At 40.1% G+C, this 27,158-nt stretch overlaps 1 protein-coding gene and 3 long non-coding RNA genes across 4 annotated transcripts in view; 2 read left to right on the top strand and 2 right to left on the bottom strand.

Moving 5' to 3' along the window:
- The window catches only part of LOC127876766 (uncharacterized), a 332,105-nt gene that overhangs the window by 162,347 nt on the left and 142,600 nt on the right, over window positions 1-27,158 (top strand). The window lies entirely within an intron of this gene.
- Window positions 1,178-26,788, bottom strand: LOC127876790 (uncharacterized). Its single transcript, XR_008048077.1, has 4 exons — window positions 26,634-26,788; window positions 5,593-5,718; window positions 3,045-3,113; window positions 1,178-2,231 (listed from the first exon to the last, which is right to left on the bottom strand). It is a non-coding gene; the product is annotated as an uncharacterized LOC127876790 (long non-coding RNA).
- On the top strand, window positions 7,673-10,461 carry LOC127876799 (uncharacterized). Its single transcript, XR_008048087.1, has 3 exons — window positions 7,673-8,114; window positions 8,329-8,553; window positions 10,109-10,461. It is a non-coding gene; the product is annotated as an uncharacterized LOC127876799 (long non-coding RNA).
- Window positions 14,352-18,953, bottom strand: LOC127876802 (uncharacterized). The gene is made up of 2 exons (XR_008048090.1): window positions 18,752-18,953; window positions 14,352-14,753 (listed from the first exon to the last, which is right to left on the bottom strand). It is a non-coding gene; the product is annotated as an uncharacterized LOC127876802 (long non-coding RNA).

Raw genomic sequence — 27,158 nt, 5'->3', positions numbered from 1 at the left:
GTCAAAGTATCAATCAAATCTAATCATAAATAAAGAAGTTATGGCAATTTAAGCAAAATTTAATAATTTGACCTTGAGAGTCAAGGTCATTCAAAGGTCAAGGTAAAATTCAACTTGCCAGGTACAGTAACCTCATGATAGCATGAAAGTATTTGAAGTTTAAAAGCAATAGCCTTGATAGTTAAGAAGTAAAGTGGATCGAAACACAAAATTTAACCATATATTCAAAGTTACTAAGTTAAAAAAGGGCCATAATTCCGTAAAAATGACAACCAGAGTTATGCAACTTGTCCTTTTACTGTACCCTTAAAATAGTTTGCGAGTGTTCCAAGTATGAAAGCAATATCTATGATACTTTAGGGGTAAAGTGGACCAAAACACAAAACTTTACCAAATTTTCAATTTTCTAAGTATAAAGGGCCCATAATTCTGCCCAAATGCCAGTCAGAGTTACATAACTTTGCCTGCACAGTCCCCTTATGATAGTTAGTAAGTGTTGCAAGTATGAAAGCAATAGCTTTGATACTTACGGAATAAAATGCACCTAAACACAAAACTTAACCAAAATTATCAATTTTCTAAGTATAAAAAGGGCACATAATTCTGTCAAAATGCACGCCAGAGTTATCTAACTTTGCCTGCCCAGTCCCCTCATGATAGTAAGTATGTGTTCCAAGTTTGAATGCAATAGCATTGATACTTTCTGAGAAAAGTGGACCTAAACGCAAAACTTAACCAAAATTTTCAATTTTCTAAGTATAAAAAGGGCACATAATTCTGTCAAATTGCACGCCAGAGTTATCTAACTTTGCCTGCCCAGTCCTCTCATGATGGTAAGTAAGTGTACCAAGTTTGAATGCAATAGAATTGATACTTTCTGAGAAAAGTGGACCTAAACGCAAAACTAAACCGGACGCCAACGCCGACGCCAAGGTGATGACAATAGCTCATAATTAAAAAAAAAAAAATAGATGAGCTAAAAATACTTATCACAAGGGAAGAACATATGAAGTTGATTTAATAGTAACCATATCATGCCTATTTGAAACAAAACAAGGAAAACAATTGTCAGAAAACCAAGTTGTCAATGTCTGGTTAGATGTTCCTTGCATCTTGTCAGCACTTATTCTCATAAAACAATTAAAGGATTAAAAAGAAACTTAGAAGGAGTGTTCATTACCAAGCATTGGTTTGCATATTGGCAGATTTGTCAATTAAGTCAAGTTCACAAGGTTAAAAACATAATTACCTTGCCAGTGCTTCTTTGCATAAATCAATGAAGGATTTTAATGTTACTTGGTCAGATTTATTAATAGCTAGCTTGCTCTGCATACTGTGAGGATTTTTATTTGGGTCAAGGTTAGAAGGTTAAAACATGGATTTCTTGTACTTCAAACAAGAGCAAACAAAAGCATAAAGTAAAGAAATGTTTCCCTTGTCCACGCCTCTTCTCGTAAACAAACCAATGCAGGAATATTAATGAAACTTGCTAAGTGCTAGTACTAAGCCTAAATGTAAATTATCAGGATTTTTAGTTAGGTTAATGTCAGGGTCACATGGTTAAACAAGAAAAGTGTTTTTAGAAACACTATGTCCCCTATTGCGCCGCTTTGAAGCTATATATTTGACCTTTGACCTTAAAGGATGACTTTGACCTTTCACCACTCAAAATGTGCATCTCCATGAGATACACATGCATGCATGCAAAATATCAAGCTGCTATCTTCAATATTGCAAAAGTTATGGCAAATTTTAAAGTTTGACGCAAACATACACTCAAACCAACAAACAAACCTACAAACAGATAGACCTACAGACAGGGAAGAAACAATATGTCCCCCACTATAGTGGTTGGGGACATAAAAAAGTTCTTGGTAGCAATTATTCCCATAAACCACTGAAAGGTGTCAATCAAACTTAGAAGGAAATACGCTTATGCTACATATTGTCAGGAAGTCTAATTTCGGTAACGGACATGACACCAAAACCTTCACAATCTGATCAGTGTAAACTTTTTATATAAATGATGATTATTTGCAAGTTAAATATTTACATAGCATTTTACAGTCTGTGATATTTTCTAATTTAGTATATGAAGTTAAATGTATCTAATCTGTTTAATTAAATAATGTACACATTTACATCCATTGTTGCAGGATCTGTTGCTGGGAAACATTCTGCTCCCCCATCGGATTTATGTACAATACTTTGTTGTCTTTCGGTTGCACAACCTGAAGAAAATAAAAGAGGCCCCCAGAGGGCCTTGGGGTGCTAACCTGAATAATATGCGATCTTAATAATTAGTCCCACTGGCAGGAATCTTGAAAATTTAACCTATTTAGAAAAAATTTAAAGTTTTTTTTTCTATGTACATATATAAAAATAATTTGACTGCTCCAGGTTGGGGATATTTTTTTGAACAAGAAAAATAAATTTAGCAATCAAGATGAAAATACTATAAATTGTTCATGCCAAAAACCTACTATCTATGCCTTATGTTTTCAGAGAAGGTTTTTTTAAGTTTTTACTAACTACATACTTTCTTGTATGAACACAATGGCCCAGCAGGACAGGGCAAATTTTAACCTGTGTGCCTAAATTTGAACAATATTGGCAGATGTCCACTTGGCAATGTTGTATGCACAATATTTATCCTATATGCCTGGTGGTTTAAGAGAAGACTATTTGTGAAGTTTTTTTAGTATATACATGTAGGGAAAACATATTGGGCCCCAGGGTGGGCCTAACTTTTGGCCCCAAGCCTGTAATCTCAACAATCTTTGTAGAAGCCCACTATACGAATGCCAAAAATGTAAGCTCTATGCCATGTGTTTTGAGTGAAGATTTTTGAAGGGTTTACTGTTCACATAGAGGAAAAACAGATTCATCACAGGACAGGGCAAATTTTGGCCCCAGCTCTGTTATGGAATCAATTTTTGTAGAGGCCCAGTAGACAATGTTTCATGCCATTTATACATGTATCCAAGTTAAAAATTGGACAACCGTGATATTTCGCAAGTAAATTGAGAATCATTTTCACTTACTATAAGAGACCAGTGGAATCCACCCTCATTGACTGCTCCAACCAGATGATCATACTCCAGTATCTGCACCTTTGCATAGAAAATAGTACACTTAAGACAAGAGCAACGCTCGGCGGCAGGTTCAGTCTTGAATAAATGAAAGCTTGTCAGAATTATTTTTAAATCACAAAGACCTTGACCTTTGACCTAGTGACCTTAAAATTGAGTGTGGTGTGTAGAACACATCAAAGTGCATCTACATATAAAGTTTCAAAATTGTAAGTGAAGCACTTTCATTTTAGAGACAAAGTAAAGGTTTTAGCACGACACAGACGTCGGACAGCAGGAGCTGGCTATGACAATACAGTACAGGCAACGTGTACTTTGACAAACGCCACTCGTCGCGGTGTTCATTTTACGGTGTTCGCTTACCAAACGACCCCCGCGATGGGTGTTCAGATCAAATATTCGCGGGGGCCGTTTTCAATAAGGTGGACACCGCGAATCACCGCGGACCCATTATATCTACCGCGGTGTTCATCGTGTTCGCTAAAAATAAAATAATTAAATATAAACGTAAATTATTGATCCCTTTCATTTAAAGCGGGTATATACGTTGTTGTCAAATATTTATGAATTTATATAAAATGTGTAATAAACTTATTATATATATATTTAAATATAAATTAAAATAAAAGTTAAGAAGAACGTGTCGAAAAATGCGAAATAAGCCAGATATTTAATTCTGAATTTTAAAACGGCTGTACAGCCGAATTCGCTAGCATGTAAACCATACATGTACGATGTGAATGTAAACTTAGTTTAACGGTTTATTTGAATTCCTGCAACGATATCTATTCATACGACACACGAACACTAACTTCGATCCTAATGCAAAGACGAATGCTTCGGTTATTGTAGGAAAATATGTACGTCACAATCGACTCGGGGCGCTAATTTGTGCGATATATTTACTAATTTTGAACTTCTTTCAAAGATCTTAAAGAACGTTATTTCAACAAACGAGTCCAGTACTGAAATGGAAGAAACCTGAAAGACACAAAATATAATCTGTTAAAATACATGTGTATAATATGAATAGAAAAAAACAACAGTTTACGATTGCAGTCGTTGCAATCGACAGTTGACAATTTCTAAATTTCGTAGCATACTGATGCAGTACGTTATTTCAGACAGTACAGGCAGACGCAAATAAATAAATTATTTAATACTCACTTTCTTTATAACTCGATATGTGTTGTTAAAAAACGGCGATTGAATTGCTTAACACCATACCAGTTAATAGACTTGATGATCTAAGCGCTTTATTTACGTTTCCGACTTTACGTGCTGTCCGAATTTAAAGTGATGGGCATTTTGTTACTGTTGAATTGAGCTGAAAAGAAACGGGTGAAAACAATAAGTTATAATGAATGTGGTATCTGAAATTATCTACAACTCATCTTGTTACCGGTTGTTTATAAAAAATATATATTATTTTCGATATGTTACATGACTCACCCATCCTTCTAAGCTGAAATGATCCGTAAAACCAAATTGTGTCATTGTGTCGTATGAAAGAATCTGCTAGAAAACTACATTTAGACTCGCATCGTACATCGATTCATTTCTGTCGTAAGTTGTCAAAACGAAAGTACGGTTGATATTCAAATGGATTATTTTTCTTTTCGGGATATTGTTTAATTATGTTGATGCTGCATTAACAAATACAAGTGTATATCGAGCGAAAACACAAAAAATAAACAACGGTTACGATACACACCTACATTGTATATTGCAAATACTGTTAGTTGCCCATAATATCACTTTAAGTACGCATAAATTTGCACATACATGAAGTTTATTATGTTCATTTGTACATTGTACATGTACATGTAAATTTAAAACTCTTGAATGACCATCGCAGACAGGTATTACATGTATCAATGGCCGCGCGGCATTGCGGTGATCACGGGTGTTCCAGTTAATGATAGCGTGCAATTGCGGCGATTTCAGGTGTTCGCCGAACACCGCGGTCAGTAGCGTGTCCGCCCCCCGCGAAATGTCACCCATCGGGAAAATTGAACACCGCGGACACGCGTTTTTGTCAAAGTACACGTTGCCTGTACTGTACCTCGAGTTTTCTCTGAAAACAGCCGAACTTATAATACTCAATCAAGTTATTCTTGAAAATAACAATATAGACGTCTTTTAATCAATGCTTTATATACTTTTATTCATTGAGACCATCAAACAATTCCTAATAAATACCAAGTAAATGCACAGATTTAACATGAACCTTCACGCAGTTATGACCATATTTCATAATATTTAAAAACATTTCAATGCTTAAAAGTTTTAACATGTTCCAGCAACTGTCACAAAATCTCAACCCTTTAATTTCAGGTGAGCTAAAATATGGTTTCCATCATATTGGTCAATGCAAAGGGTTATTTCTTAATAACGTAAATGTGCTGTCATTTTAATGTAAATGTTTAAATGTTCACGGAAATGCCTCAAAGTTAAGGTATTAAGATTAAATCATTTTATTATTGAACATGCTACATACCTCGCTTAAATACCTGTGTTTATCAGGGTCTTGTCCCAAAAATATGGCAGTCCATACTGTACTTGCTACATGGAGAACACTGCCATCCAAAGGCAAACACAGCAGATGTAAAAATGCATCCATTATCTAAAATTAAGTATTTAAGACATGCCATAATTAAACAATCATTTTAACACATGAAGTCAGAACAACCAGATATACTGTTATCATGACAACAAAGTTTGTGTGTTCATTGAAATGTTTTCCATTTATGTGTTGGCATTGTATATTTGTTTATATGTTTTTAATTAATTGGTTATTAAAATATATTCAATAAACTCAAGCCAAGCCATCAATTTTTCTGTTCAAGTTAGAAACAAGTACACATCAGTGAATAATGAAATAATAATAAGAACACCATGAACAATTTAGAAGCAAGACATGGATTTAATAATCATTGGTACAACTATCTGTGTAAACAACAAACTATAAAACACCATTTACTCTACATTATTAGAAGGAGACTATTATTTTCTGAATGCAAAATTAAATATATAAGGAAAATAATATAATAATAATATTATAGGTATCAATGTTCAAACAGGTCACACAATTTTACGGCAGTTAAATTGTGAGAACATTTGGTTTGATAAAAAGGTCACGAGGTCCGGTAATATTAGAATCATTTCCAAATTTGCCAAATTATTATCGGAAAAATCCGAGGACCGACGGTATTTCGGAAAGACTGCAATAGCAGAAACAACACATGTTCTTAAAACCCATTATGTCTAACGCGTCTCTGTTCTTAACGATCAATGGCACTGACATCTTCATATAAATATTTGATGCAAATGTGCCAAAAATATACATATGTGGTAATTTAATTTGCAAAAGTAGCATGATTTTGTAGTAAGTGGGAAAAGATTGAAGTGATAGAAAGTCCTGAATTATTTTTGATGTAGGACGAACCTAGTCATGGTGTTGAGGAGCGATTGTGTTAAAAAATCCCGTACGAAATAATGGGGCGGATTCCGGGCGTAATCGGGGCGGAATTGGCACGTAATGTTGGAATTACGCCCGTACAACTGGCGGAATGAGTTTTACGCCCGGAACTAAAATTATTTCTGGGCGTAATTCAACTGTTTTTTACTGGCGTAAAACAAATCCGGGCGTATTTTTATACTTAGAATTTGTATGATGGAGATTTGTGGACGGAATTTTGCACTTTGTTTCTTTCGTGGGGCAGAATTTCATACTTATAAAATATTTGTAAAGCCACATGACGGAATTTTGAACTTAGTAGTTTTTATAGAGAGTAATATTGGACTGAACAATAACTTAATAATTTTAATTTAAACCAAAGTACTGAACAAAATATTACCAGTAACTGATAACTTAATAAACGTTTTTAAATAAAAATATTTAATTTTATTTATACATTTGTACAATCAATGAACATTCATTATAGACACAACTATTTCAGTCACAGTATAATTAATTCAGCATAAAGCTTTGATCTAATTTATGATTTTCATGTTCAGATTCTAAAACATATTTTGTAGTATTTTTATACTTAATTTGTGAGAAGCTGAAAAGGAGACAGACTTGTGAACTTGTGATCATGAATTATACTCTTAGATTTTGCATTATTATTGGCAATATTGCTGGTAAAAAAAAATAGGAGATAACAATAACACATTTTAATTAAATAAATTTTATCTATTGCTGACTTTTACAGTTTCCACTTATAATTTTAAGTCTGAGGGATGACCATGCATTAAACATCTATATGCACTTATTTTTTTAATTCACTTCTTTAATTCTTCTTCTTTTTTGAAAATTTTGCTCATTTTTAATAATTATTTCATAATTATAATAATGACTGTAAAGTTTAATAAAGAACAAGACTTGGTAATGTTTTCATCATTTTAAGGTTTCCTTTAACATTAAACACACAACAGTCTAGTTTAATATTATTTGTTTATATCATCAATATGAATGCAGTTTCTCTGCATGTTACTCTATAAAAATTTTTTTTATAGTAGTTAAGATTTCCCCAGTCTGAAAAGACCATAATTATATACATAATTATACCAAACCAATGTTAATTTAATCTCAGATAAACACTGACAACCAGCTGAGTTGATCTCATGTATTGTGCTGCCCATTCAATACTCACCAAAGGCTGAGTCACATCTGTACATGTTTATAAACCATCTGGGCTTATCAGGCTTCAGTGGATTGGTCAGTGGTACAGGAAGTGAGTGGTAGAAGTTGCAGTTTGAAAACATTAGAGCGGTTAAGCAAATTACTGACTCTGAACTAAATTGTCAGTATAATACTAAAGCAAAATGAGGACTAAACTGTAGTGAAAAAATGTCTTGCAGGGAGTACAGTGTCAAAAACAATTTGTATTTAATACACATAATGTGGAAATGAACAATAAGTTTGTTGCAAAAGAGGTTCAAATTGGCTCAGGTTTAACTGTGATTTGGTCTCACCAAATTCCTGTGTTTTTGGAATTCTGCAGAACAGCATAAAAGGTTTGTATTTTTACTCCTTCATTCCTCTATTATTTAGATTATTAACTGATAAAATTGTAATTGTATTTGTGTACTGTCCCAGTGGGAAATGTTAAAGGATGATGAAAAGTAGACGGGCATCTGAAGGAAAAACAACACAGTTTGAAACTAAAATGAAATACACAAATTTCTTTAAAATATATAGTAAGTACTTAAATTAACATTTCATTTTCAGATTATGTCATAGAATAAGGGAGAAAGGTTGCTGGTGGCATCACAAATTTTCCCTTCTCGGTCCTCAAAAGCCACATCACAAATTGAAGAATTTGTTTGCAAGAAAGCACAGTGTTGAAAAAAACATGTTGTGAAAAAATGAACTTTTTTATATTTGCTCTGTGTGCGCGCCCGGATGATGAGCACAAAGCGGTCCTTGACAAAGGAAAGCTGGATTTGTTGATAGGTAAATCACAATTTTACTATACAAGTTATTGTATTATTAGTTTGACATAGTTAAGTTCAAAATAAAGATTAATTCGAATTATACGATTAGTGATCCTCAGGGCTAGGCCTGTCAATAACAGGGTGTCTCAGTACCTTGCCGCACTAAGATCCAAACCTGCCCCCTTTGACCCCCAGTCATGTTTTATAATTGGTTCTGATCACATTATTTTACAGAATATTCAATGAATTTTCAATAAACTAATTTTATTTTAACAGTGAAACTAGTTTTATCAATTAAAAAAAATATTTGTATGCCCCCCTTCGAAGAAGAGGGGGTATATTGCTTTGCTCATGTCGGTCTGTCTGTCGGTCGGTCGGTCCGTTGGTCCGTCCACCAGGTGGTTGTCAGACGATAACTCAAGAAGGCTTGGGCCTAGGATCATGAAACTTCATAGGTACATTGATCATGACTTGCAGATGACCCCTATTGATTTTGAGGTCACTAGGTCAAAGGTCACGGTGACCCGAAATAGTAAAATGGTTTCCAGATGATAACTCAAGAACGCATACGCCTAGGATCATGAAACTTCATGGGTAGATTGATCATGACTCGCAGATGACCCCTAATGATTTTGAGGTCACTAGGTCAAAGGTCAAGGTCACAGTGACCCGAAATAGTAAAATGGTTTCCGGATGATAACTCAAGAACGCTTAGGCCTAGGATCATGAAACTTCATGGGTAGATTGATCATGACTCGCAGATGACCCCTATTGATTTTGAGGTCACTAGGTCAAAGGTCAAGGTCACGGTGACCCGAAATAGTAAAATGATTTTCTGATGATAATACAAGAACGCATATGCCTAGGATCATGAAACTTTATAGGTAGATTGATCATGACTCGCAGATGACCCCTATTGATTTTCAGGTCACTAGGTTAAAGGTCAAGGTCACGGTGACCCAAAATAGAAAAATGATTTTCAGATGATAACTCAAGAACGCATATGCCTAGGATCATGAAACTTCATAGGTACATTGATCATGACTCGCAGATGACCCCTATTGATTTTGAGGTCACAAGGTCAAAGGTCAAGGTGACCCGAAATAGTAAAATGATTTTTGGATGGTAACTCAAGAACACTTTTGCCTAGGATCATGACACTTCATAGATCGTGACTTGCAGATGACCCCTATTGATTTTCAGGTCACTAGGTCAAGGGTCAAGGTCACAGTGACAAAAGTAGTATTCACACAATGGCTGCCAGTACAACGGACAGCCCATATGGGGGGCATGCATGTTTTACAAACAGCCCTTGTTAAAATGAAAATGCATGTAATATTAAATAATAAGCGCATATATTGCACATGTTATTTGAAAATATTCCACAGGGATAAATATCCAAGCACGTTCAAAAGTGTACTTAGTTGCCAAATTTGGACCCTGTCTTTTTCAAATCCTAGATGGGGCCCTGGATTAGATAAAAAGTTTGAAAAAGCAATTAATTCTACATAAGTTGTTAACAGTATTTGCAATAGGTGAACTGTAGTTGTACTTAATATCAAATTGCATTTCAGATTATGACATAGGATGGGGGAGAATCGTGGACCTGAACAATACTGTGATAGAGAGGAATTCCTACTCAAGAAAGCAGTTTAAAAAACACAGTCAATGTGAAAAAGTGAACTTTTTTATTTTGGCCGTGTATAAGAACAGTTTGTTTTTTAAAAAGTGCATGTCTATCAAATTATTTTGTATGTATATATATTGAATATTTTTGTTGTTTGTCTTTAAAAGCTACATTGTATCTTAAAAGTATCATCAAAATGCGGAACGAAAATGCATACATTTTCCGCATAAGTTCCACATTTTTTGTGACTGCAGAAAAAATGCGGGGATTTTCAGCATTTGTTCCGCATTTGCAGAAGTATAAAATGGTGATCCATGTTTTTAAAATGTATTATCTTAAAATAAATATAAAGATACTATGTTAAATGTATCTTGTCATAATTTTGACTAGTTTTTAGCTAAACTGAGCACAAAGTGCTCATGGTGAGCTTTTGCGATCGCCTTTTATTTTTTCAAATGGCCTGTCCTTATATGGGTATATTTACAATATGCATGTAATCCGATATCCGCCCGGTATCTAAATTACGCCCGTAATCTAAGTTACGCCCGTAATTTTAACATTCCGCCTGTAATCTGAATTCCGCCCATAAACTGCTTTCCGCCCGTAATTTAAAATTCCGTCCCACCTCATTTACATATTTCGCCCCTGTTTTACGCCCGGATTACGCCCGGAATCCGCCCCTCTTCTTAAAATCATATACAGAAAATTACGCCTGGAAATATTTTTTACGCCCGGAATTTAGTTTGCGAATCCGTGCCGATTCCGGGCGGAACATTTCGTACAGGATTATGCAAGAAACATGTAAATAATGATTTCAAGATAAATGAGATTTTCAAGTCTGCTTGCAAATTTTTAGCAAAGGCAAATTGACAGACAATACTTCAGTATGTTTTTTGGTAAGCGTACAGCTTAATTAAAAAATGTTCACTTAGTCAGTATAGTGAATCGATATGCATGACAATGTTCTGTGCAAGTGAATTTCATATAAACTTAGCCTAAGTCTTAAGCATGATTACTGTGTTCTAGAGCTTTACATTTGTTGGTCATGTCGATGTAATGTTTTAAATCTATAGCCAGTGGCCAAGGTTAACGATTCCGACAACACTTATTTGCATTTACATGTAACCCTTTTGGCTTTATCATCGTGAACTCACTTTTGAAGCGAGTCAACAGCATCTTGAAACCCATAGAGAAAGTGTAAACAATAAGCTAGGTGCGGAATTTAACAGGCACAAAAATTCGATTCGAAATATTAAAACACCTGTAGACTGGGGTGACCCACGTTTTGCCAAAATAAGGGCACCATATAACACACTATGCATCTGCGGAAGTGCAGGTCAACAGAACAGGAACTTCAAAATGCTGGAGGGGTGTAAACAGCAAGGTGCAGCATTTAACAGGCACATATCTTCGAATACCAAAATGGTGTTGTGTTTTATCCCGGTTAGCTTTGGTGTTCGTGGACCGTACTGGTAGACTAAACAGGAAAAATGATAAAGGGTGACTTACGATGCGATACGTTTCCCGGCTTCTTTAATGTGCACAACAGTTCAACACGTCCTCACTCGTGAGCGTCTGGTCTAGGAAGGGGTGTTCGGCTGCACTCTCCCATCCACGAGAATCCCGGACCCGCTTCTCGTGGAGCTCGGCCAACATCCACTAACATATACGCGTAGTTCAATGGAGGTTGCACATAGTCGACTGGTGCCCGGCACTACACTCTTCCCACTTTTCTCCTCTTGGGCCGCCGCCCCATGGTAATCGTACGGTCGCACCCAAGGCAGAAGAGACAGAGACTCAAATGGGACCATGATTTCCCCCTTCCCGCAGGCACAGGAGTGCCCTTGCCCAGCGGGGTATACACAGAGACAGAGACTCAGATGGGACCATGATTTCCCCCTTCCCGCAGGCACAGGAGTGCCCTTGCCAAGCGGGGTATACACCGAGACAGAGACTTAAATGGGACCATAATTTCCCCCTTCCCGCAGGCACAGGAGTGCCCTTGCCCAGCGGGGTACATACAGACCGCTGCATTCTAGCGGTCAGTGACCAATATGTTTCTTGCATATTTAAAATTCCATCACATTAGATAATTAAAAATAAAAAAATTAATGTCGGCTATCGTCCGACAATTAATTAATCAAGAAAAAACATTCTTGTTGGCTTTCGTCCAACAATTACAGTCACTTGTGTATTAGAATGTGGAGATCACACTCAGAAATAATGTACTTTACAAAAATGAAACCAAAATTAAAGTGTACATGCACCGGGTAACATCTCCGGTCATTCAAAAAATCAAAGTGAAGCTACCAGACAGTTGCCGTCAAACACGGGAACATAAAAATTTAAAAAGACAGGAAAAATATTGTTTAAAAGAAAAACTCCGGGAAATACCACTTCCGGCCCTGTTATATTTTTTTTTAATACTTTTTTTTTCTTTTTAAGTATGGAGTGTGACAGTGGTCGTCAAGCACTGTCACCTATAAGAAACAAACTCCTGCGACAAAATTCTAGAACATTGCTTAAGCATATTGTTGGTGAATTTATTCATTTACAGAAGTTACTAAAATAAATGACATGATACAGAAATGACGAAGTGATTTAAGTAAGATCGATTCACGAATCTTAACATGGAAGAATAAAAGACGACAGAGATGCCAAGATGGGTATGTTGCAGGAAACACCCAAGTATTTGTGTACAAATTTCCCGTATTTTCCCGTACCAAAACAATGGCGAATGTTCGCGGACCACAACAATAGTTACTCCATCCAGTGGTGTGGTGTAACAGTGGTCGCTAAGCACCGTCACATACGACCACCAGGAAAAGACTGGAATTAATAAGAAAATACAAAAACATCCGTGAATGTACGGGAACCTCTCAAAAAGAAGGAAGAGCTGTACCGAAAAAACTCATCTGCCACAGCAGGAATATTTCCTAGGCCTTTTAATGGAAAAAGACCCACTTCACGGGAAATAAACACATCCGTGAATGTGCAAAGCACCTTAAACCTCTGTCATATAATGGAAAATTACAGGAAGTTTAATGTGGACAGCACCAGCTAATCTGGGACGATGCCTTACGCTCATGCATTAAAACCCCTTTTCGCAGAGCACTACTCGGATTAATTTTAATTTTGTAATTCCATCATTGTGATAGAAACCAGAGTTAAAAATAAAACAATAGGACATATACCTATTCAAAACAATTAATTTAATTTTCTCAAAATGTATTAAAATAACTATTTACTTTTATACTCCGCGTACCCCGTAATACATGTACATTATCAACACCGCGAATAGGATAGAGTTTTCAGTAAAACATCAGAGTATTTGTCTTGTTTGTTGTTTAAATACATTTCAATATTCAGTGGCCTATTCTAATCGTCTGCTCAGGTAGAGCAGTCTATTTTTAGACATGCTAGGCGTCTAATACGCTACAAACCGTCTAGACGTGAATATATATTGTCTGTTTTCGAGGTCGCGTGATCAGTGGTGCGGATTAAAGTGCACCAGATGACCTGATGACCTGAATGTTTACAATATCTGCGTCGCTGATAAAAAATGTAAACAATGTGCCAAGAAAATGGGGTTTAAATCCATATAGTTTAATGAAGATGAAGTGGTTTGTGATCCAAATTGTTCAGCTATTGAAACAGACATAACTCAATGGATTATAATCATTATATTTGTTTATTGCTTATTAATGACCCCACAATATGTAATTGTTGTACTGAATTAAATTGATTGACGCATTTTGTTTTGTGTGTTTTGCAATAATTAATTAAAATGTCCCGTAAGCCGTAAAAATGTGCTTACCGGGTATACAATTAATTCGCCGGCCAGGAAATTCGAGTATTATTTCAATTGAAAATAGTTTACTCGTTTCTCGGGGCCAGGGAACAGGGAAAAGCCTGAACAGCCAGGACGAGAAAACCGGGCAGATGAAGTTCTAGAAGCGTTTATGCAGACAAAGTATGGAAATGGCCTTGAAAAACAGCAAGGCACCTGGGTTGATTTTTGTATTGATACACTCGGGTTTGGGGGCATATTGAGTTAATGGGGTATGTCTACGTCCCAATGTGAGTATTGTATTGTATATGTGTGTCTGTAACTGTGAGCCTGTAAAGGGCAGGAGTTACAGGACCTTGTTTGGAAAATGATTTTGTTTTTGCAGATTTGTATTTACACAATTTGTAGGCTTATATGCATAATCAAATTAAAGGCAGTCACAATGACCATTGATTTCATTTAATTATGGCTTTATGGTTAAAGCGTATAGTTTCATAGTTGTGAAAATTAGCCATTCACTGACACTGTTTTTTTTTGTTTATTATGTCTTTGCATTTTGTAAGCAAGCCTATTTGCACCAAGGCATAACCAATTGTGGGTTATTATTCTATGATTATAAAAAGGGGTTTATTGACATTTAATGGAGATGAATTAATTTTAGTTGTGGTATACTGCAGACGTCGCGCAGAAAGAGAGATCGGACGAAAGGCATTTATGTCGGTGTCTGTATACCTAGAGGCCCCCTTTGCGTAAATAAGTCAACTGACTTTTGCTCGGTAATGTTGTTATTGGTATCTAATAACTCAACATCACACCGCACCAAAACGGTTTCCAAAGTAAGGGTACACTCCAGCAGCAACACCAAAAGCAGCAGCAGCAGCAACAGTAGTAGAAGTAGTAGTAAAAGTTTTGCTATAGTAGTAGTTACTATAGTTGTAGTTATAGTAAAAGCATAGTTGATATGAAAATAAGTTCTAGAGTAATGTTGAAAATTTTAATGGACGAATGAAGACAAAGTTCATTAAATGAATTCATTAATAAATGATTGATGATTGTTTCCTGGGAGATATATTTTATATCATATATTATGCCCAAATACCTAATAAGAACTCCACATATACTACCTCCATACAATAAATGAATATTACCTAAAGTACGCGGAGAATGATTTTGCAGCAAGAGTTAAACTCATTAATGCGCCCGTTGCACTGAAGGAAAAACCTATTTGTTTTGCTGGAAAAAGTTGAAGTTTGTAGTTGTTTACTCAGATGGCAGAAGGTTAGTGGAGATCCTACACCAGGAAAAACAGAGGCTGTTCTGCGTTCTCTTCGTCCGACCATTTGTTCAATTTGGAATATCGCTCAAACTCAAGACGCGGAAATAACTCAGTCGGTTATATAGCAGAGTTTAGAACAGAGGTAGAGACTGTTTCTGTGCTCTGGTCGTCGACCTGCGAAACAGGAAGATTTTAGTCTCAGTGAAATAAAGCCATAGCATCTGTATTAAATATAAACAAAGAAGCTGTTTTGTTCTGAAACTAGAGGGCAAACTCTAGGTCAATAGCTTCTCCCAGAAAGGAAAAACCAAAGGCTGTAGTCCTTCTGTAACTAGAGGAATAGTTCTATGTATTAATTATAACCTGACCTTTATTATCTAAATATTTAATGATGAATACTTAATATATATTAAGGTTTTATTTATTATTTTTATTTTAACTGGGGTCACTAACATTTTTTATATACAGAATTAACATTATTGTTTACATTATTTCTACATTACATTACTCTCAGCAATGATTCTTAACAGAGACAGAGTTCTACAGTGTGGGTTATTCTGTGACCAGTGTGTAAATCTGTACAGTCAGCTGTTTACAAAGCACATCATTCATAACAAAAAGGAATACGTTCAAGTGGCCGATGTCGAAGGCGACGGAAGAATTTCTATTTACTTGTGATGGTCATCACTGCTGGGACAGGAGGAATACTGATGGCCGGAGGGTTATTAGTAACTAAGGGGTTATCTTTGGCCTGACCAGACACAACAGGGGGATTTCCATCTTTTCCCGTGAATTTTGCAATAGCCTCCGCAGCTCCAATCTGGGAGGGACGATAGCCGGACTCCCAGAGCCATCAAAAATGCTAATCTACTACGGGTCAGGGACAAATTTTGGGACAGGCGGTACATATTTCCCCTTATTATTAAAGAAAAGATAATTAATCCATGTAGTACTGATAGGAGGCGCATATTAACTTCCCTGCCATCCTGATCTCCCTTTGACCCCGTACAGTGAAGGATCAAAACATGCAGTTCTCCCAGAAAGAAAGAAAAGATAATTAATCCATGTAGTATTTACAGGAGGCGCATATTTACTTTTCCTGCCCCGAAAAATGACTTAATAACTTGGGTAAATAACAGGTATACATACATTAATAAATTATTATTTATTTATGGACTTTTGTTTTCATCCATTTACTGTTTGATATACTATTAATGTGTTGTGTTATATTTATAATTCTAAATTATACGAGTCTCTATATTTGTATGAGTCTTAATTTTTGTATGAATCTTAACATTTGTATGATTTGGCGAAAGTGGTTACTTCCCAGAGGAATTGGATATATGTGTATACATTACGATAATATGAATGTTTACAATTGCTAAAAATGTGCAAATTCTGCAATAACAATACTCCCACCCTCACTGCCAAATCTTTTGGCGGTACGCATTCTGGAAACTAGACAATGTCTGATAGCACATGCTTTGTGCATTATTTATTTTTTTTTTTAATTGTACGAGTCTTTATATTACATTATTAAGATGAATTCGTTTTATTCATTAACATTTGTTTTTGAATTTATATAATGGATATTTCAGCAATTTTGGGATTACATAAAAAAAATGGCGTAGCTCAACAGCGGGGACCTCCCAAAATTAGAAAACAAGTCAAACATAAAAAAGAAGAAAAAAGAAATCAGGTGCGACCACAGGTGAAACCATCATCTAAAACAACAAAGATAAAGCAATAACGTAATATTTTTACGCAAACGCAATAACAATTTTATAAACACTGTCTGCACATATCTTGTGCTCTATTTTGCTTTTACTTAAATAGCAATTATGATGTAATATCATTACATAAATTCTGCTAGCAATACACATCGCACTTTATAACTTAAGGCGGTACAAATCTTCAAAGTTTGACACAGTAGCTGTGAGCACATCCCTTGTGCTTTCGCCCCTTATCATTCCCACATTCCTGGCTGCCAACCCCACCACATTCGGTGAAGAAAAAGGACCAATGGTAGGGTTGACAAAATAAGGAGCATCTGTTTCCACAAGCAATCGCTCTGTGGGTATTGTGCGCAATGCTAGTAGCGCTGCTGGTGACAAATCACTAGTTTTGTGGGTATACCCAACATAAGTATTTGGGAATGAATCCGTGAAGGCCCGGAACATTTCCAGGTCTCCACGGAAACAATGCAGGTGGATTCGCTGATTTGGACTAATTAATCCATGAAGTATTGATAGGAGGCGCATATTAACTTCCCTGCCATCCTGATCTCCCTTTGACCCCCTACAGTGAAGGATCAAAACATGCCGTTCTTCCAGAAAGCCCAGGACACGCCTTAGTAGAATGGACTGCCCCAACCATTCTGTATAGGGCACAGAGTGATCCAAACCCACCTCCCCAAACCCCACTACCTCGGGCCTGCCAAGTAATTTGGCGAACTGATTTATGTCGGTGTCTGAATACTTGGAGGCCCCCTTAGGGTGTAAACCAATGGTGGGAAAACACCGCATGGAGGATAGTGTTTTCAGTAGGGAAACATCAGGGTAGGTGGGGGGGTCACAAAAATTGGTAACCATAGCCTTGACGTTTACCTCTATTTCTACCAAAGGGGAGTGGTCCTTAAGATGAGTCAATATATTGCCATCCAGGCTCACCCCCACTTTGATAGACCATCTGTCCAAGTGGCAATGGCTGTCAACAGCCACCTGCCACCTGGACTCCTGTTCCTCAGCTGTCAGGGAATAAGTCTCCTGAAAAAACTTTTGCTCATCACAAGTAAGAAGGGCCCATAGTCGGCCCAATACGCTCCAGTCCAATAAACTAAAGAAGGTATTTGCCTCTTCCCCTGTTAATCTCGCAATAGCTTCTGCAGCCCCAACCTGGGAGGGTTTTTCCCCACCCCCCTTGGGTACATAGCCCATCTTATATGCAAACAACGCCAAATCCCCTACAGACGTTCCATCCCGGACAACCCTGACCCCCAGCGCCATCAAAAATGCTAATCTTCTACGTGTAAGGGACTCACTTAGTGGGACCCTGAGGTCCATGACCTGCGGGACGTGAGATTTAAGAACGTGTCTCAAGTCAAAGGTCTCTCCGCAACCCCGGACAGGACAACACGAATCTACCCTAGGCCTTTTAATGGAAGAAACCCCATCATTCCCCCCATATCTTTCCCGCTGGGCCTGAGGCCTCTTTTTAAACCCTTCCTTGCTCCGGACAGGCATTATTCGTGGGTCCAGAAGTGGGAGAGGTTGTACAAAATTGTATTTTCCCCTTCTGTCCCCTTCAAATCTTGGGACAGGTTGTACATTTTTCCCCTTATTATTAAAGAACGATTGGGATCTTTCCCAACGGCGGGGATCGAAACTTCTTCTCCCACGCGGCCGCCTACCATACCAAGGCCTACCATAACCGCGACCGTTCGAATACGGAGCGGCTTGGTTATGGTCAGCATTACTATGGCCAGCGACCGGGGAGGCACTTATGTTGTTATTGGCATCTAATACCTCAACATCTGGTGAGCATGCAGTGGGCACTTTACCGGACCGCTCAGCTATGATGCGCTGGGCTGCCGCGGTCCACACCCTATCCCTCTCATCCATCTGCTCAGCCCAGCTTTTACTGGGTGTAGAACCCTCACCTTCTGGCTCTAACAGCAACTCCTCATCAAAGGAAGACTCCACTTCCTCGACCGTTATTAGATCTGAATCCATCCTAAAACAATGAGGGTAGAATTAAAACACAAGTCAAGTCGTTGTAGTGCTGTTTGTTTTTTTGGTGGAGAATACGGGTATCGATCCCGTTACCTCTCACACTTTGTGACTTTGTGCATTCTGATGCACTGGGAGGACCGGTTCGTAAGAGCCGAATATAGCCTCGTGCTATAAATGGGCACTGATTGCTAAGAAACTCCATTAAGGGGCTCCATTAGGGAGAAAGTCCAGTCGACTATGTGCAACCTCCATTGAACTACGCGTATATGTTAGTGGATGTTGGCCGAGCTCCACGAGAAGCGGGTCCGGGATTCTCGTGGATGGGAGAGTGCAGCCGAACACCCCTTCCTAGACCAGACGCTCACGAGTGAGGACGTGTTGAACTGTTGTGCACATTAAAGAAGCCGGGAAACGTATCGCATCGTAAGTCACCCTTTATCATTTTTCCTGTTTAGTCTACCAGTACGGTCCACGAACACCAAAGCTAACCGGGATAAAACACAACATTGGCGTTGTCGGCAGGATTCAGTGTCTCATGTGTTTTTGTTTCCAGGTTTTGTCTTTTGGTAAACCACGTGGTGGACCACATGTTGTAGTTTAAAAATTTTGTTATTGGTTTAAACCAGCCACGCAACGTAGGAATACTCTGACGCCATACTCCATTTGAAATTTTATTTGAATTTCCCGGCCACGTGTTAACTCGTCCGTGTCGGCCATCTTTGTTGTTGTCACCACAATAGAGGGCTTAAGTTCACGTGGAAGATAGGCACATGATAGGAATTTTATTTTTGTTTTGAAAAACGTTTTCATTGTCCTTACCATTGTAGCACAGCTTTTCATTTAAGAATTTTTTGATTAAGTAACTTCAAGTCCGTTTTTATTGGTTTTGTTTAAATTTTCTTTATTTACCCTTTAAAGTTCTAAATTAACAATGGATATGGGAAGTGGATATACCCCACCATTTTCACCGGTAGCCCCCAGGAAAGTTCGTGTGAATTTTGACACTCCCACTAGATTATGCAATATTCTGGGGGTGGGCAGACAACTGGCACAGGCCATTGTTGTGATACGGGAAAACACGGGAAATTTGGTACCAAATACCTTGGGTACAATTATAGGGCGGCCGCTGACCATGGGTGACATGGCCGAGTTAGATTTTAGCACTAACCCCGCATTGTTTAGAGAAACCCTGTGGTATGGGGACGGTGCGGAAAATGCAAGTAGTCCCATGTACCCACACGGAAGGCGAGCAAATATGCCTGTGTTGGATGATCCGGTAAGTCGCGAGAAAGCCCAACTTATGGCCCAAATTACAGCTCTTGAGGCTGACTTAAATGCTAGTTATGAACGTTTTAAGTCTCAAACAACTTCATCCCGCTCATTAAACTATGGGCAAGATCCCCAAGAGGCAAAAAACTTGCCCCGGCCAGAGTCCTATGTGACATTGTCCCAGACCCCAAGGATATCTAGGGAACTTAATCTGCCCCCGGGACGACCAGATAGGGAACCTGTGCTAAAGTGGCACAGTCCAGTGACGACGCTCAAGACAGAGACCCGTTCCCCAATAACTCGTCCCCGCCTGCACTTGGGCGTGTTAAGTGACGACAATGAGGCCTTTTTGCATCAACTGTCACTTTTAAACGCTGCACGAGCTCTCCCAAGCCCTCCGGTGACAAGTACTCCAGCCACAACTTATCCCCCTGTGGTGTCTGGCCTAGTTACGAACAACCCTCCAGCTACAAACCACACACCAGCTCCAAACAACTGCCCAACTATAAGTAATCCTCCAGCTCCAAATATCCCTACTGTCCCAGCAGTAATGACAATCCCAAGTAACCCTCCAGCCCCAAATATTCTTACTGTCCCAGCAGTAATACCTATAACGAATAACGTCCCTACTTCCGTCCCACTTCCGCCTACCATACCACATACTGCTTCCGTCTCACTTCCACCTATCACACCAAACCTCCTTACCCCTTTAAAGAGGGATGTACTCACCAAGCTTCCCAAAGCTTTGCAATTTGACGGCCGCAGCAACTGGCCAGTCTTTCGGGGTAAGTTTGAAGGGTACGCCAAGTTGAACAGATGGTCAGACGAGGAAAGCGCAGAGTGCCTAGCCTGGTGTTTAATAGGAAAGGCATCAGATTTTTACGCGGTGTTAACCGAAGGCAATACTAAAGTACAGTACGCTGATCTTATGCAGCGGTTGGAGGAGCGTTTTGGGGCAAAGGAGCTCCCCGCCACGGCTCAGGGTCGTTTTCAGGTTGCCCACCAGGCATCAGGTGAGTCCCTGGAAGATTGGTCAGACCGTGTTCTGACGCTGGCAACTAAAGCCTTTAGGGACTTGCCTTCAAAATATGCTACCGAACAGGCGGTGGCAAAGTTTTGCCAAGGCCTGAGCGATAAGGAGGCAGGCAAACACGTGAGCCTACAAGTACCCACCTCAATGGGGGATGCCATGAACAAAATTAAAATGCATAATTATGTCCTCGCAGCATGTGCCTCTGTTCCCAGGGATGGTGCTAAGGTAAGGCCAGAAGACTCAAAGCGGGTGCACGCTGTAAGTATAGAGCCAAACCCAGTTGCAATGGATGGGTCTACTGTTGGTAGGTTAGTTCAGGCGGTAGAGCGCCTAGAGGGTGCTATTGGGCATTTGTCCGGGGCCGGGGGAAATTCGGGCGGTGATCCCAGATCCCAACAACTGGGTCAGCCACCCCGTAATAGAGGTTTGAATAATTCTCCCTATCAAGGGAACGCCCCTAATCGGGGATTTTATGGCCAAAATCAGGGTAGGTACGCCGAGGGTAGGGGTGCCGGCGGTCCACCTAGATACCCGAACCAGTACAACCCCTACAATAATCGCAATGCAATCCCAGTGGGTGCGCAGCGCGGAGGGTATAGTGGTGCAAACAGAGGTAGGTACCCTTACCAGCCTGTAGCGAACAGGGGGGGTCGCCCTGGCTATGCGCCTCCACCAGGACCCGGAAGACGCGGAGGTGGAAGGCAAGATATGGTATGTTATCGATGTAGGGGTTTAGGTCATTTTCAGCGGGAATGCCCACAGCCCGCCCCTGCCCCTCAACAACCTTTAAACTAGAAAAGGTCGGGCTTCGCGGCCCATGTCCGACCTTGACGTCCGTGGCCAAAAAGGGGAGGGCGCCGCCTGTGGAGGTAATAACATGTGAACAGTCAGGTCAACCGGAGGTGGTTCATGTTAACCAACTCGGATCGGTTTCACAGTTTTGCATGAAGGTTCAGGTAGGCGACATAGTGGTAAACGCGGTGGTTGATTCAGCTGCCGAGGTCAGCATTATTTCGGATAAAATATATAAATCCATGAAACATCCCCCTCCTAAGCTACGTGACGTCAAACTGTTGACTGCAGGCAGGAAATTGTCCATGCATGGTTCTATTGTAGGCCCAGTAAAGCTACAAATTGGCAACTGTTGGTATACGGAAAATTTGTATGTTGCCCCAATAGATACAGATATGCTCCTCGGTTTTGATATCCTGGTTAATCGTGGGAAAGCTATTCTTAACATGGCAGAAGCCATTCTAATTTTTGATGGACAGGTTCTGAGCCTAGACATAGGGTCAACAGACGGACATAGGCAGATCGCGGAAGTGCGAGTGGGGAAGAGGCGTGTAGTACCCCCAAATTCAGTTATGAAGGTTAAATGCCAGATGCCTAAATCTGAGTCAGATTATGTGGTTGAATCTTTTGGTAACTCAAAGCTACTTGTCCCTAGGGTGGTACTGTCTGCGGGTTCTGATCCCGTATTGTGCCTAGTCAACCCTACGGACCGCTTTCAACTGGTCAAAAGGAATTCTCTTATTGCAAGGGCGTATCCAGTTGCAGAGTACCTATCCAAGGATTCTTTTGCCCCAGATTCAATGGGATGTCGGGTACAAGCTTGCTCTCGCATGGATCCGGTGATGACGAAAGCATTACCGGAGCACATCCGGGAATTATACGAACGTTCCGGAGAGCATCTAAATGAGTCAGAGCGGAAGCAGTTAGCGGACCTGCTGACCGAGTATCAAGATGTGTTCGCCAGGGATGAGTTTGACCTGGGTAATTTTACAGCTATCTCACATACTATTGATACCGGAAGCGCCCTACCGGTCACAGAGCGTATGCGGCGGACACCCGCCATGTTTGTACAGGAGGAGGAGTCTCATCTCGATAAGATGTTGAGGGCCGGTGTGATTGAGGAATCGACATCGGAGTGGTCCTCAGCCCCAGTGTTGATCCGGAAGCGAGATGGTAGCGTCAGGTGGTGTATTGACTACCGGAAGTTAAATGACGTCACTGTTAAGGATGTATTTCCCTTACCCCTGATCGATGACTGTCTAGACACTCTAGCAGGCAGTGTCTGGTTTTCTAAGCTCGATGCAAACTCGGCTTATTGGCAGGTGAACATTGCGGAGGAGGACCGGAAGAAGACTGCATTTGTAACGAAGTACGGCCTCTTCCAACATGTAAAAATGGGATTCGGACTCTGCAATGCCCCCGCGACCTATTCCCGGGTAATGAACCTGGTTCTTAGGGGTCTCAATTGGGAGACCATGTTGGCTTTCCTGGATGACGTCATGGTTTTGGGTAGCTCATTTGCTGATCATCTGTCAAATCTGCGGGACGCTTTTTCCAGATTTCGTTTGCATGGTTTGAAGTTAAAGGCCAAAAAGTGTGTTCTTTTTCAGCGACAGGTTGAGTTTCTGGGTCGCAGAGTGAGCAGCAATGAGATTGCCATGACAGACACCGACATTCAGGTTGTTTTAGATTGGCCGATACCTAGGTGTGCCAAGGAGGTTGAGAGGTTCACCGGTTTAGCAAATTATCATCGAGTTTTTATCAAAAATTACTCTGATATAGCGGCGCCATTGTATCAGGTCACGGGCAAGAGTCTCTTCCGGTGGGAATATGAGCAACAAAAAGCGTTTGATGCATTGAAAAGGGCATTGACGTCTCCACCCGTACTAGGGCTCCCAAATCAGAATGATGAGTTTATCCTGGATACCGACGCGTCGGATGTTGCCATAGGGGCAGAACTCATCCAGCTTCAAGATGGGGAGGAACGGGTGATAGCGTACGGTAGCTATGCCCTGACCAAAGAACAGAGGCGTTATTGCACTACCCGGAAGGAGCTACTGGCTGTAGTACGGTTTACGCGTCAATTTAGACACTATTTGTTAGGTAGACCTTTCACAATCAGGACTGACCACTCGAGTTTAACGTGGCTGTTGCGCTTTAAGCAACCACAGGGACAGCTGGCGAGATGGATGGAGGAATTATCACAGTTTAATATGGTGCTGCAACACAGGGTTGGCCGAAAGCATGCGAATGCGGATGCTCTTTCCCGTATTCCCGAGGGCTCATGCGATATTCGGTCTGGAGATTTGCCTTGTGGAGGGTGCAAGCACTGCCAGCGTGCGGATCTGTGGGATGCATTCACTGAGGACGTTGATGATGCCGTTCCATTGGTGCTGCCAACAGTGCAATCAGTCGTCCGTGACATTGGGGTGTTCACCGACGAGAGCACTGAAGGAGACAATGGTGAGACTGGCAGCGTCAGTGAGGTTATAGGAGCAGCAACAGGAGACAAGAGTGGCAAGTCGGATCCTGAATTGCAGGAGGAAGACCTCATTTTGAAAAATTTGTTTCAGAATTCATGTCAGGTTGATGTGTTGACAGTTGGTGGCGATTTTTGGGTATGTGCCTGTGTTCCAGAACCGGAACCGGAGGTTCAAGCCGGGCCAGCCGTGTCGGAACCCAGCAGTTGGGGTTTCACATGTGTGGATTTGCTAGAGGCGCAAAGTCAGGATCCGGATTTAAGCTTTGCTCTGCAGTGGCTGAGCAAGGGGATCGAGCCCGGGGAAGCGGAATTGTTTGCAGCCAGTCCAGGTGCTAAGTTTCATTGGTTAAACAAAAGTCAATTGTTATTAATTGATGATGTTTTATATGAAAACAATCCTGTGACTGGAGATAAGCTGTTGGTAATGCCAAAGTCCCTGAGGGAGGAGGCAATCCGGTTGAATCATGATATTCCCTCCGCGGGCCATCAGGGCATCAAGAGAACCAAGGAGAAGGTCAAGGAGAAATTCACCTGGTACGGTATGAGCAAAGAGGTGGCCGGATATGTGTCCGTGTGCGAGGCCTGTAACCGGAATAAAAAATCCGATCGGAAGGGAAAAGGTCCCATGACAGAGTATCAGGCTGGAGCTCCCATGGAGAGGGTCCATTTGGATTTTTTAGGTCCATTACCAAAAACACGCGATGGCAATGAGTATATACTCATGATGGTGGACCAGTTCACTAAATGGGTCGAATGTGTACCCCTCCCAACGCAGACGGCCGAGGACACAGCTCGAGCCGCTGTAAATCATTTTTTCTCCAGATTTGGTTTTCCCCTTCAGGTTTTTTCTGATCAGGGACGAAATTTTGAATCCAAGCTCTTCGCAGAGTTATGCAAGGTGCTAGAGATTCATAAGGCTCGTACCACGCCGTACCGTCCTTCAGCTAATGGCCAAGTAGAGCGTTACAACCGAACGCTAATGGACGCTGTCCGGTGTTATATTGGCAAACACCAGAACCGGTGGGACCAAAACCTACAGCAAATAGCAGGAGCACTACGTGCTTCTGTCAACCGTAGCACAGGTTTCACTGCAAACAGACTAATGTTGGGTCGGGAAGTAAATACTCCGGCCAATTTAATGTTTCCTTTAAATGGGAAACCTATGGAAGAAGAAAATTATGCTCACCAATTGGTGAATGATCTCCAAACCGCACATGAGTGCGCAAGGAGCAAACTAAGGGCCACCACAAAGCGCATGAAGCGCAATTACGATTTGCGTTTGTTAGAACGTAATTTCGAAGTTGGGGATGCAGTATACCTCCTTGACACCGCCACTATAAAAGGTAAGTGCAAAAAACTATGCCCTCCTTGGAAAGGACCCGGACTGGTGGTAAGAAAACTATCACACCTTCTCTTTCAAATCAAACTAAAGAATGCAGTCCTTGTCATGAACCATGATCGTCTCAAACCATGTAGGGATAGAACCTTGCCAGCCTGGCTAACAAAAGAAAGGGACCAGCCCGAATCTGACCTTGACGAAACGACAGATGGGCAATTATACTGTCTATGTAGGAAACCTTGGCAAGGCCGATTCATGATCCAGTGTGATCATTGCGATGAATGGTACCATGGATCATGTGTGAATGTTACGGCCACTGATGCTTTGGACATTCAAAAGTACCGTTGTCCGAAATGTTAATTTTAATGGTAGAAAACAACAAAACAAACAACCTGTTAACACTGATTATCCTGTGCAATGTGCGCAGGCTGATCAATGTTTACAGGCGTTTTATCATTTGTCTTGCCATGGTCATTTCAGGATCAATGGTGCTCAATGCAGGTCTAATTGAATTAAACTGTGAACACTAATTAAACCGTGAACACTAATTAGCCTGTACAGTGTGCGCAGGCTGATCTTTGATAGTGTTTCCAGAATTTGTTTAAAAGAGAGTCTCTTTTATAAGTCGGGGATAAAAGTAAATGAATACGCATTAAGCCCTATTTTCCAAAAATCTATTTTTAAAGATTTTAGAATTGGAAAAAACAAACAGCACTACAATGGCCATAAAAAAAACACTGGAATCGCACTGTTAAAATACCTGTAGACTTCGGTGACCCACGTCTTGCCAAAAAAACAAAACGTTCGCACGTTTTGATTTCTTCCTCTTTGATGTAATTGTCGGCGTCAATAAAAGAGGGAAATTTTAACACCGCCATTTTTTACAACAGACTAAGTTATCTCCCTTCGTGGGCGGAGTTAACACCGCACTACTTTTGAGAATACTCTTTGGCTGATTAATTTATTTGGAATACAGCGTTACCGGGGAAGTAACTGCTGTGAGGAGTTTGGGAAATCTATAGTATTACGACTGCCGTAAAGCGGCTGGTAAACACAGCGTCTTTTGTCATTTTAAGAAAATATGAACGCAGAAAAATGCCGATTTTTTTAAAATCGCCATTTACGAAATTTTGTCGCCAGATTTTTTATTTTGTCGCAATTGGCGCTAATGGCGATCGACAGCGGGAACCCTGTATATAATTTAAGGTTGCTCTGATGTTTAGTTATCGTGGCTGAGTGGTTAAGGCGAAGGACTTGAAATCTTTTGGGATCTTCCCGCGCAGGT

This window comes from Dreissena polymorpha, chromosome 4 (genome assembly GCF_020536995.1).
Source record: "Dreissena polymorpha isolate Duluth1 chromosome 4, UMN_Dpol_1.0, whole genome shotgun sequence".
In the NCBI taxonomy this organism is placed as follows: Eukaryota; Metazoa; Mollusca; class Bivalvia; order Myida; family Dreissenidae; genus Dreissena; species Dreissena polymorpha.
Note: the sequence above shows the minus strand (reverse complement) of the source record. Positions and strands in the feature narration are given on the sequence as shown.